A 12,221-nucleotide genomic window follows, 5' to 3' on the forward strand; every position below is an offset into this window, starting at 1 on the left:
TTCCAAATTTGGCTTTTCCTGGGGTGACTTCACCCCATCTGAACGCAATATCAAACACAGTTCCTAAATACTCATGTCTGATATTGCCTTCAAGTTCTACCAAATGTGACATTTGTAAGTTCAAGATTTGTGTCTTTCTTGTTGGTTTTACACATGCCTGTTTTATCGTAAATGGACATTTCTATTTTTGATAATGCTACCCCAAAAATTGTTATACAACAAACATGTTGGTTTGTTTGAAAAACCTTTGGTAAATGCACATGTGATTGTGCAGGTATTAAAAAGTTTGTTAATCAAGAATGTGTGGATTATTGTCTCAACGCTACAACACTTTTGGGGTGATGTCATTGCTGTTTTCAGAGAAAATGGGGGTTATTTACTAAAGGCAAATCCTCTTGGCACTACAGTTTCAGTGCAGTTGCAACTGCACTTGTAGTGAAATGTGTCTTTGCATTTAGTAAATAACAGCCAACAGTGCTTTGTATAAGGTTACACAATCACGCCATTTTCTGGACTCCACACATTTCTGTCAGGGTCAGCTAAAACAAACACAAGCAGTAAATGTCCACAAAGAATGTCTTTTTTTTTTTATTATAAAAAGGCTTCACATATTTGCTGGCATATTGATGGCCCCCCTACCCGCAAAGAACTCCAGGTAGCGTAACCGGACATCACGGGCACTCAGGGAGGGCAAGCCAGGACGGCCGCTTTCAAGCGCCGTCAGTGTGGTTTCATGTATCATTCCGGCCTCAGGCCCAACTGAGCCAGCATAGTTGGCCGAATGTTTCCTTAAAAAGTTATGGAGAATACAGCACGCCAGTATAATATGGTTCAGTTTATACTCCGCCATATGGATGGGTGTCAGAAATAGGCGGAACCGGCTGGCCAGGATTCCAAATGTGTTCTCCACCACTCTTCGGGCTCTGGCCAGCCGGTAATTAAAAACCCTCTGTTCCGGGGTGAGGGTCCTCATCGGGAATGGCCGCATCAGGTGGTCCCCCAGCGCAAACGCTTCATCAGCAACGAACACAAATGGGAGTCCTTCCACATTGTCCTCTGGAGCTGGCAAGTCCAAGCTGCCATTCTGGAGACGCCTGTAGAACTCCGTCCGGGTGATGACTCCACCATCGGACATCCGGTCATTCTTCCCCACGTCCACATACAGGAACTCGTAATTAGCGGACACCACTGCCAACATCACAATACTATTGAACCCCTTATAGTTGAAATAGTACGACCCCGAGTTGGGTGGTGGGACGATGTGGACGTGTTTCCCATCAATTGCCCCTCCGCAGTTAGGAAAGTCCCACCGCTGGGCAAAGTGGGAGGCCACAGTCTGCCATTCCTGTGGCGTGGAAGGAAACTGTTGAGGAAAAAAATAAATAAATAATTACTATTTTGGCACATAAACATGGCAAGCAGATTAGGCACAAACATTATGGGGCAACCTCCAGATAGCATTTATTAAGGGGAATGTAACAACGCCAAAGTATAAGGTACACCTATCATATTCCCCCTCCCCCCCTCTCATGGGCCTTTTCTAACATTATAGGGGTGTGTGGAAATCTTGGACAGGTAACCCTCTTCACTTCATTGAGAGATGAATGCCTAAATACAGGGTATTACTTGGAACAGCCCCTCCTTAGTTACACTATTGGCAGCCCACTGGACAGGTAAGAAGTGTCATAATACAAAGATATAAATACACATTGTACACATTTGAGGACATTTGGACATTCTGCTATTACCTGTCAAGATAATAATAGGATACAAAAACTTTAAACAGTACCATTTGAAAGTATACAGGCAGGCCCTTGCACTACATGCTTTGGGGAATTCATCAATAAATCTGAGCACAAAAGAGATGGGTATAGTGTGTATGGGTTTGGCAGAGTCAACAGATAGATCATTGAGGATAGATAGAGAATTGGGATCAGCTGACTTAGCAGTTGGGGGAGGGAGGGTTAATAAAAATGATTTGGGGACACCACCAAAAAAAAGCCTCTGGCACTCTGCCTGAATTTAAACCTAAAATAATATTTAAAAACATTTTAGGGGGTGTTTGGGGTAAAGCACTACTATGGAGCTGATAAAATACATTGTTAAGTGACTACATGAGGTGAATATAGGGCCAGGAGAGAACATGCTGGGGAGGTTATTGAAGGCCAATCTGTATGAAGGACTAAAAAAATAATTACATAAAAATCCAGCATGCATGAGGACAAAGGGGACATTCACAGCATATTCCAATCATGGTAATTAGGGAATGAGGAAAGAAATACAATATATTATCAAACATTCAATACCAGAAAATGTGATATTAAAAGAAAAAAATCTTACCTTAATATACTCCTTCTGCAGGACCTGGATGATGGCAGAACAGGTTTCTGGGATAATGATCCCCAGAGCCTGGGGGGAGATGCCTGTTGAGAACTTCAAGTCCTGCAGACTTCTCCCTGTTGCCAAATACCGCAGGGTAGCGACGAGCCTCTGCTCCGGAGTGATGGCTTGCCTCATGCAGGTATCCTGCCTGCTAATATAAGGGGTCAGCGAAGCCAACAAACGGTGAAAAATGGGGTCCGTCATCCTAAGTAAGTTCCTGAAATCATCAGGATTATTCTCACTGATCTCACGGAGCAAAGGCATATGAGAGAACTGGTCACGCTGAAGCAACCAATTCTTGGTCCATTAACTCCTCCCCACCCTGTTCATGGACTGGACTTGTGTCAAGCTCAGGACCCCAACACCAAACCCCCGCACAGCACGAACTCTACGAGGAGTACGCATACGCAACATGGCTAGAAAACGGTCGGCTGCTCAGAACGAAGTAACAGAACGCACTGAAGAACAGCAAGGCCTGTGAAGAGCGACCTGAAAAATCAGTAACGAACGAACAAGAATACAATGACTACTTAAAGTCACGTGGAACTTGCTTGCACGCACTGAAGAGCAGATACAAACCCACAAGCACAAACTGAATGGCAGAAAACGATCTGAAAGCCACGAGTCTGAAAAAGCGCGAATTGTCTCTCACCAAACTTTTACTAACACGAGATTAGCAAAAGGAGCCCAAAGGGTGCCGCGCTTGGTTCTGAACTGGCCTTTTCTAGTCTCGTCGTACGTGGTGTACGTGACCGCGTGGTTGGCGATCGGAAATTCCAACAACTTTGTGCGACCGTGTGTACGCAAAACAAGTTTGAGCCAACATCCATTGGAAAAAATCCTAGTATTTTGTTGTCGGAATGTCCGAACAAAGTCCGACCGTGTGTAGGGGGCATTAGTCCGTAGGGTTCAATATTGAGTTGGCCCACCCTTTCCAACTTTAACAGCTTCAACTGCTCTGGGAAGACTGTCCACAAGGTTTAGGAGTGTGACTATGGGAATGCTTGAACGCATTTGTGAGGTCAGGCACTGATGTGGATGAGAAGGCCTGGCTCGCAGTCTCCGCTCTAAGTCATCCCAAAGGTGTTCTATCGGGTTGAGGTCAGGACTCTGTGCAGGCCAGTCAAGTTCCTCCACCCCACACTCGCTCATCCATGTCTTTATGGACTTTGCTTTGTGCACTGGTGCGCAGTCATGTTGGAACAGGAAGGGGCCATTCCCAAACTGTTTCTACAATGTTGGGAGCATGAAATTGTCCAAATATCTTGGTATGCTGACCCCTTAAGAGTTCCCTTCACTGGAACTAAGGGGCCAAGCCTAACCCCTGAAAAACAACCCCACACCACAATCCTCTGGAAGAATGGTCAAACATTCCCATAGACACCCTCCTAAACCTTGTGGACAGCCTTCCCAGAAGAGTTGAAGCTGTTATAGCTGCAAAGGGTGGGCCAAATCAATATTGAACCCTACAGACTAAGACTGGGATGTCAAATAAAGTTCATGTGCGTGTAAAGGCAGGTGTCCCAATACTTTTCACAATATAGTATACATATGTATATAGTGTTTTTTCAGTGGAAACATGGGGGAATGAAGTTCTGATACCTCCAGCACTGAATGCATGTGTTAGGTGCAGTTTTCAACTTAACTGCTTCTAGTTTATATTGCTTTGCCAAATTAGCTCTCAAAGAAGTAAGACACAGAATATAGGTTTCTGTATATCAGATCCGAGCCTTAAAGGTCCCGTACTGTCAACTGAACCTGTCGGCTCTTTATTGGGGCTTTTTATAGACTGGTTACAGAAGCATCAATTTGAGCAAATTTCCATATAAGGTAACAAGCAGTATAATTTCAACATACATGACGCTAGACACATCTGGAAAGACTTAAGCTAGTATTGCAACATAAACTGACACGCACACATTATGTAGAGAAATGAAAATCTATTTTAAGTAGAACTCTAACCTATTCTTTCCAACCTTATCAATTTCCCCCTTTGACATCATCCCCTCCACGATTCTGGGTCCTTGCAAACAAGTGAACAGCCGATACTTCAAAGAGTACTATCCCTGACCGCGGGTTGTCAGAGGAGGATAAGTCTTCTCTATTTACCCTCATCCCTCAAATCCATACCTGCATCTTATAAGCAAAGAGAATAGAAAAGGGGTGATGTCAAGTTACCCTTTTTGTCATTAGAGTTCCTAATACCTTTCTCTTTCCATTCTATCTGTTCGTGCCTTAATCTTCCTATATAAGCAACAGTTTATCACGGTAAGCAGTACAAAAACTAAAATTAGAATAAGTATCGGATTGAGCATCCAATATAAAATTGCTGTAGCAGTGGGTGACCATCCAGCAAATACATCATACCAATGATGTGTTGTTTCATCTCTTATTTGTGAGGATAAACGTATTAATTTCCCTTTATCTATAACCGCAGATATTAGATTATTTTTGAAGGGTATGTTCTTGTGTCTCTATGTGTTTTCTAAGTATTTCGGACTCATTTTAGGATTTGCCGTAAGAGCTCTAATGATATTATAAAAGGAGTAGTATCAGTAAGATTATCTACCGTCCATTCTAGATTAAATATTCTATGTGCATCTGGTTCAAAAAGGAAAGTGTCATTTTGCCATTTAAGCATTTTAACATTCTTTACGCATCCTGAAAAAGGGGCCGTTTTATTTAAACTTTCCATAGTTTCCTGATCATTTGTGACTAAACAAATATGTTGTAGTCCTATCTCCATAAATCTGTTTCCTACACCTACTGGTAATCTCTGAAACTTACATATGTTAGATTGATGTTTCAATAAGCAAAGTTCATAGACTGGAGAACTTCTTCCACAGACTATTCCCTTATTAGTTTTAGCACATAAACTTAGATCATGAGTCATGTTTTGTGTATCTACATAGTGTCCATAAATCTCAGGATACCAAAATTCAGGTAGATCCTTCCTATCAGGAGTAGCATCACTATTAACTTACACATTACCTGGACCTCCTCCACTTTGTATACATCAAACCTTCCAGCACACCATCTTTCCTCACATTCAACTTCTTTTCCTGGTACTTCAAACCATATACTTTATAAATTTAAAGCCTTAAAATAGTTCATCCAAGTGCGATTTGAATGTGATAAGATAGTGTAGAAAAAGCACATTGAGTAATGTTTATGAACTCCTGATTTTCTTTCCACAACTCCAGACTGGCTAGTGCTGTGTGATTAACCATAATATTGAGATATTTAGTTAATTGTACCTGACTAATTTGTGTTTCGAATGTTGTAGGTAACCATTTGCTTGTGATTATTAAACTATCAGCTATGTGACTTCCTGCACGGTTCCACTTATTTTGTATCATTTCCATCTGTATCCCATTCATTATTCCCATTCCAGTTCCTGCAGCTCCGAGAACTGTATCATACCATTCTCGGCGACACCTACATTCTGGTAGCTGGGGAAAAGTTACATTAAATTTGATTTTTGTTTTCTGTTGTGATACCGAAACATTTATGCAAGATCTAGGAATAGGAGTTAATACAGAGGATTCGAAGATGGTGGGTAGAGCGTCTTCTATTTTTATATTGAAACCATAATGTTGCCATTGTATATATCCTCCTGTTGTGTTTTCCCATTTCCTTACTGGTACAAAATACCATGCTGTACAAATATAAGTTGCAGATTGATTGGTACTAAGAGGACCTATTAGATTGAATTGCCCACTTCCCCTTGCTGGTCTAGGACCTTTTCCCTTCTGTGCTATCTCGTATTCTTTTGAATTCGGAGTTCAAAGTAACTGTAGTAATTTGTCTTTTACTTCTCTCCATGTTTCAATTGGACCTAACTTATGACATTTATGTGGTGTGTTATTAAAGGGCCATGTTAAATTGTCCCTCCAATGGAAAGTTATGTTTACTTGTGCTTGTGATTTAGCTTTTATCCACACTACTGGTGATTCCATATTCTGCATCATGTAAAAAGGACCCTCCTGTCCTGACACCGTGAATTTTCCCACAGTATACCATTCATAGTAAGGATATTGCGTTATACTCTTATCCTGATTTACCCATCTAAGATCAGTACTATTTTCATGAACTGTTACATTGATACCCGGAGTCCATGTATAAACAAACATTTGAAAACATTCAAGCACTATTATCATAGTTAGGAGGGGGGATGATTAATGCGCTACCCTAAAAAATGAAGATGGGTATTGGTGGGTAAGCTGCTACAAACCACGTGACAAAAATGAAAACCATAAATTAAATAAATGTAGCGCTAAAAAAACATGTATGGGTGATCTCTGTGCACATACACATAATGTCCCAATGGTGCCGTGTTGCTGAAACACAAAAGTCCACAATCAATGTAAGTGATCCGTGTGGCAATATATTCAGCTTCTCAACGGTGTGCTCAGATATCTTCAAAGTAAGTGAAAAGATGGAATACGCTTACCGGATGGGTTGGATTCTACTGCCGTAAGCATAGAATCCGTAAAGCTTTGTGCCACCAAAGGCAGAAATGTGGAGTGATGGAGGCAAGGGTAGAGCCTCTGTCACGCATAGATGTCCCTCACGGTCCACTGGAACTGGGTCAAAGATGGTGTCCACAGGTAAGTAGTTCCTCCTCTACTGTCACTTCCAGCAACGTCTTCTCTCTACTTCCTCCTGACTCACCTCTCCTACCTCTCGACAAACGACTCGAGAGGTGAGTCGGGAGGAAGTAGAGAGAAGACGTTGCTGGACCGTGAAGGACATCTATGCGTGACAGAGGCTCTACCCTTGCCTCCATCACTCCACATTTCTGCCCTTGGTGGCACAAAGCTTTACCGATTCTATGCTTACGGCAGTAGAATCCATCCCATCCGGTAAGCGTATTCCATCTTTTCACTTACTTTGAAGATATCTGAGCACACCGTTGAGAAGCTGAATATATTGCCACACGGATCACTTACATTGATTGTGGACTTTTGTGTTTCAGCAACAGGGCACCATTGGGACATTATGTGTATGTGCACAGAGATCACCCATACATGTTTTTTTAGCGCTACATTTATTTAATTTATTATTATCATAGTTAGAAGGATCTTCATTCTGTTTCTCTCGGTTCAAGACTCTTTTTGCAGTGTGATGCGTGGATCCAGGCTGCTTTTCCTTCCAATTTCACTGAGGTGGCTGTGGTCAAAAGCACTTGATAAGGACCTTCAAATCTAGGTTCCAATGTCTTTCTGGTGTGTTTCTTAACATATATATATAATCTCCTGGTAGCAGTGTATGTGTACCTGCTATTGAGTTAGGGTCTGGAAGAGAAGAATACACACTTTTGTGGATCTTAGTTAGACGTTGTTGTAATTGTATTACATATGCAGTCAAACTATCACATTGCAATTGCATACTCTGTGGAAAGTATAGACCTAATCTAGGTGCATTCCCAAAAAGTATTTCATATGGGGACAATCCTGTTTTCCCTGTTGGAGTGTATCTTATGGAGAACAAAACCAAAGGCAGGCATTCTGGCCATGTCTTGTTTAACTCTTGCATGGCTTTTTGTATTTTCAACTTTATTGTCCCATTTACTCTTTCCACTGACCCTGAACTCTGTGTTGTTGAACCCCTAACATGGTCATCACATTCTGCATGATTTCTCCTGTAAAGTGTGTCCCCCTATCTGATTCTATAGTTTCAGGAAGACCAAACCTAGGTATTAACTCAGTGATCAGTTTCTTGGCTGTGGCTTTTGCTGTGGCTGATTTTACTGGATAGCTTTCGGGCCAACCTGAGAATAAATCGATACACACGAGGACAAATTCAAAGGGGCCGCTCTTAGGCATTTGTATGTAGTCAATTTGCAGTCTCTGGAAGGGGTATTGGGCCCGAACCTGGTGTTTTCGTGGGGTTTTTACTCTCTGTCCTGGGTTATTCAGGAGACAGATTTGGCAGGCTGCACAGTAGTTTCTCGCAGTACTACTGAATCCAGGGGCGAGCCATCCTTGGTTCACAATCCTATACATGGAATTGGAACTGACGTGTGTGGGTAGGTGAACTGCCGCTGCCATTGCTGGGTACAGAGAGGCAGGTAGGCATACTTTGCCTCCTTCCCTCCATACATTGTCAAGGTCTGGTGCTGACCCACTTATCTTTCTCGCTCTCCCCTGCTTGCTCCTGTAATTTACTCAACTGCTGCCATGTTGGTTCTGGGATACTCACCTCTACCGCTGCTAAAGTCTCAGGGCTTCCTTCCCCTAGAGCTGCCTGTTTTGCAGTCAAATCTGCAAATGCATTTCCTTTTGCCTCAATTGTTTTTGCGCTCGTGTGTGCCGCTATCTTCATAATGGCCACTCGTTTAACCTTTTGAAGATTGTTCAGGACTCTCTTAATCCCTTCTCCATGTTTTACAGGTGTACCTGCTGCTGTCAGATAACCTCTAGCCCTCCATATGTGGCCATAATCATGCGCTACACCATAAGCGTAGGCAGAGTCAGTGTAAATATTCCCTTCTCGTCCTTTTAAGTATTCTAGGGCTTGTTCTAAAGCTTTTAATTCTGCTTCTTGTGCTGACATGTGGGCTGGTAAGGGCTGTGTTTCAATTACCTGTGTATCAGCCACTACAGCATACCCTGTGTGATATTTACCCTTGTCATCAGCAAACCTACTACCATCTATGTACAAAGTGTGCTCAGCGTTTAAGATTGGTGTATCTGTAACATATACCTTTAAGAAAAAATGTACTCTGTCTTAATTAACACCAGATGTTCCCTCTAACTAGAATGACTCTATTGTAGGAATGTTTAACCCTTTCAACTCTGAAAATACACTATATATGAATGTAAAAAATTATGTGTAAAAAATATCTCATCTTGATATAATAAACATGTCCTGTCACATAAAAATGATATATAAAGACTGCAACATATCTGATGGATAAATTATTTCATCAGTAGTCAAAAAAACTAAAAAGTCCATTGTTTTTAGAATGTCCTCTCTTATCAGAGATTCTCGAGAATTTTTTTTTTTTTTTTTTCCTTATTAGCACTATTATTCCCCCTTGCCAAATCTGGTGACTGAAGAGGCAAAAAGGTGGCCAAATTTAAGGTTGTACAGCGCTGAAAAGTGACATTTGGAGGTAAAAGTAAAGTACACTATAACCTTAATTGCCTAGCCATTGAAATGTGTTTGGGCTAAACTTGAGACAAGATTGCATGTATGTCATGTGTAGTGTGCACTACAACTGGATTGTCTAGAACAATCTCTGATGACTTATCTAGGATTATCGACACCGCTGCTACAGCCCGTACACAGGACGGTGAACCTCTGGACACTGGATCTAATGCTGCTGAAAAGTAAGCAATGGGTCTTTGTTTTACATGTGCCTGTGTCAAAACACCTGTGGCGTGTCCAGTGATCTCAGCAATGTACAAATAAAATGTCTTGGTGTAATCTGGAATATCGATAGCCGGGGCAGAAATCAACAACCTTTTCAAAGTGACAAACGACTCATAAGCTACTTCTGTAAGCATATACGGTACAATTTTCAAACAATCGTATAATGGCTGCATCAAAGCGCTAGCGTGTGGTATCCATTGTCTACTGTACAATATGACACAATACCTAAAAACATACGCAATTGTTTGAAATTCCGTGGGGGTAACATTCCCTTTATCACTTGAACCCTCTCCTCAGTGAGATGTGTTGTACCCTGTGATATACAATGTCCCAAAAAGATAAATTTTTTCTGACATACTTGCAACTTTTTCTTATTAACCTTGCAACCTTTTTCTGCCAAAAATCGCAACAAATTAAGGGTGGTATGCAGGCTTTCAGTCTTTCACTTATCTGTGGAATTAATCCTTCCATAAACTGTCTATTGAAGGCTCAGATCGTGACTGGCAGAGCCAAATCCAATCCCTCATCTGCCATCATACTTTCCATAGATAAATAAAATTCCAATACAGTCTGTCCTGGCATTTGTTTCATGGGTAATATTGACCCCCTCTCCTGTTGTTTTGCCTGACAGAAAGCTTCTAATCTAGCAATAAAAGGGGCCCTTGAGTCTATGTGTCTGACGTCCTGCCTCTAAATTGCCATCCCCCTCAGCTCAGTCTGCAGGTCGGTCATAAACTGGTTAAACAGGGTCAGAGTCATTTTATGTCTGCATAAATCCTCCCCATCCTGCCAGGTTGCTTCATGTGTATTCATTAACTGTGTCACAAATCTACAGAAAGCAGCTGGCTTTGCTACCGGGTCTGGGGCGCTCTGTATTAATGCCATAAGGGTGTCTGCTGACCATGGTGCCCAAGTCCTTATTTGCATCCTACGAGTAATAGTAGGTGGGGCGTGTGGATGGGCTACTTGTCCAAATTCTGGATTATTTACCTGTACAATGCGTGTATCAGTGCGTACAGGGGCTACAGTTTCTGAATGACATTTTTGTGCTCTACAAACCTGACAAACCCATCCTCTACCCTCAAGTACAGGATATATCTTGTGTGGTTTACGTTCTATGTCAGTATATGGGGGTGGGATGGCTGAGCTAAGATTATTTAAAATTTCAACATTTTTTGTTCTTCTGTCTTTCATATCCCAACCATCACAATCTGGATTATATTTCCACCCCTCTTCTTTTGCTCTATTTGAGACCTTAATTAAGCATTGAACCTGACGCATCCATTGCTTCTCTAACGCCTCTCCTTGTCTGTCCCTTTTTATTTCACTCCATACATCCGGGTCTAAACCCGCTGCTCCTTTCACCTTAAATTTACGAAGGACATCCTTTAAGTCCTATGCTTCATCTTTCCCATAGATGTTCTTAATTATCTGTGGCGCCGTATAATGCACCACAATTCCCTGACGGGGTTTCGTGTTCTGCTGGCCCATTCTGACAGTCCGTGCCTAGGTAGCGTGTGGGACACTTAGTGTACAGTACTAAATACTAAAAAAGCTACACTAGTTCCTCGTTGCCTTCCTCCTAGGGTGCCAGAATACTAAAAACCTCTCCGGATGAGATTTCTGAAATCGAATTACTTTATATGCTAGCCAACTAACAAATATTATGACCAGAATGGCAGCTACAACATATACAAGCATTCCTTTAAGTGACCAGGTATCCGACTAGATCTCCGGGCTTATGGAGACCTTATCCCCCCCCCCCCGTATCTGGGATCCCTCTCATACACTCTTATCCCTGCTTTATGGAGCAGACAGGGCTTATACTTTCAACCCGTCTATGGTTTATGAATTAAATTGAATATCAAACTTAAGCGTCAGACCCCCCGAAAGGCGCATTCCGTTGCTCATTGGGATGATATTCTTTCAATTCATACCAACCTTGGCAAGGCTCATTCACTTTCTCAACAAGACAGACAAGACAACAAACAACAAATAATTCCAGCAATATAAACCAAAATATGCAGTAATTCTGGACTCACCACTACAGAGGCTGGTGTTTTAAAACCAGGAGAACCGTAACTGACAGAACGGATAGGCACAAATCAGGGGAGCACAGAATATAAGAAAAATAAAGCTTTTTCTTACCTGCGCAGGTTTTCAATCTGTGGTTCCCGGAATGCCTGTCCTTTTGTTCCGTCAGTCCAATTTATCCACCTCTTGTAGTATCATCGGTGTGTCCCTACTTCCGGGCGCCAGAAATGTTAGGTGCAGTTTTCAACTTAACTGCTTCTAGTTTATATTGCTTTGCCAAATTAGCTCTCAAAGAAGTAAGACACAGAATATAGGTTTCTGTATATCAGATCCGAGCCTTAAAGGTCCCGTACTGTCAACTGAACCTGTCGGCTCTTTATTGGGGCTTTTTATAAACTGGTTACAGAAGCATCAGTTTGAGCAAA

Source organism: Aquarana catesbeiana, linkage group LG13 (assembly GCF_042186555.1).
Source record: "Aquarana catesbeiana isolate 2022-GZ linkage group LG13, ASM4218655v1, whole genome shotgun sequence".
Lineage (NCBI taxonomy): Eukaryota > Metazoa > Chordata > Amphibia > Anura > Ranidae > Aquarana > Aquarana catesbeiana.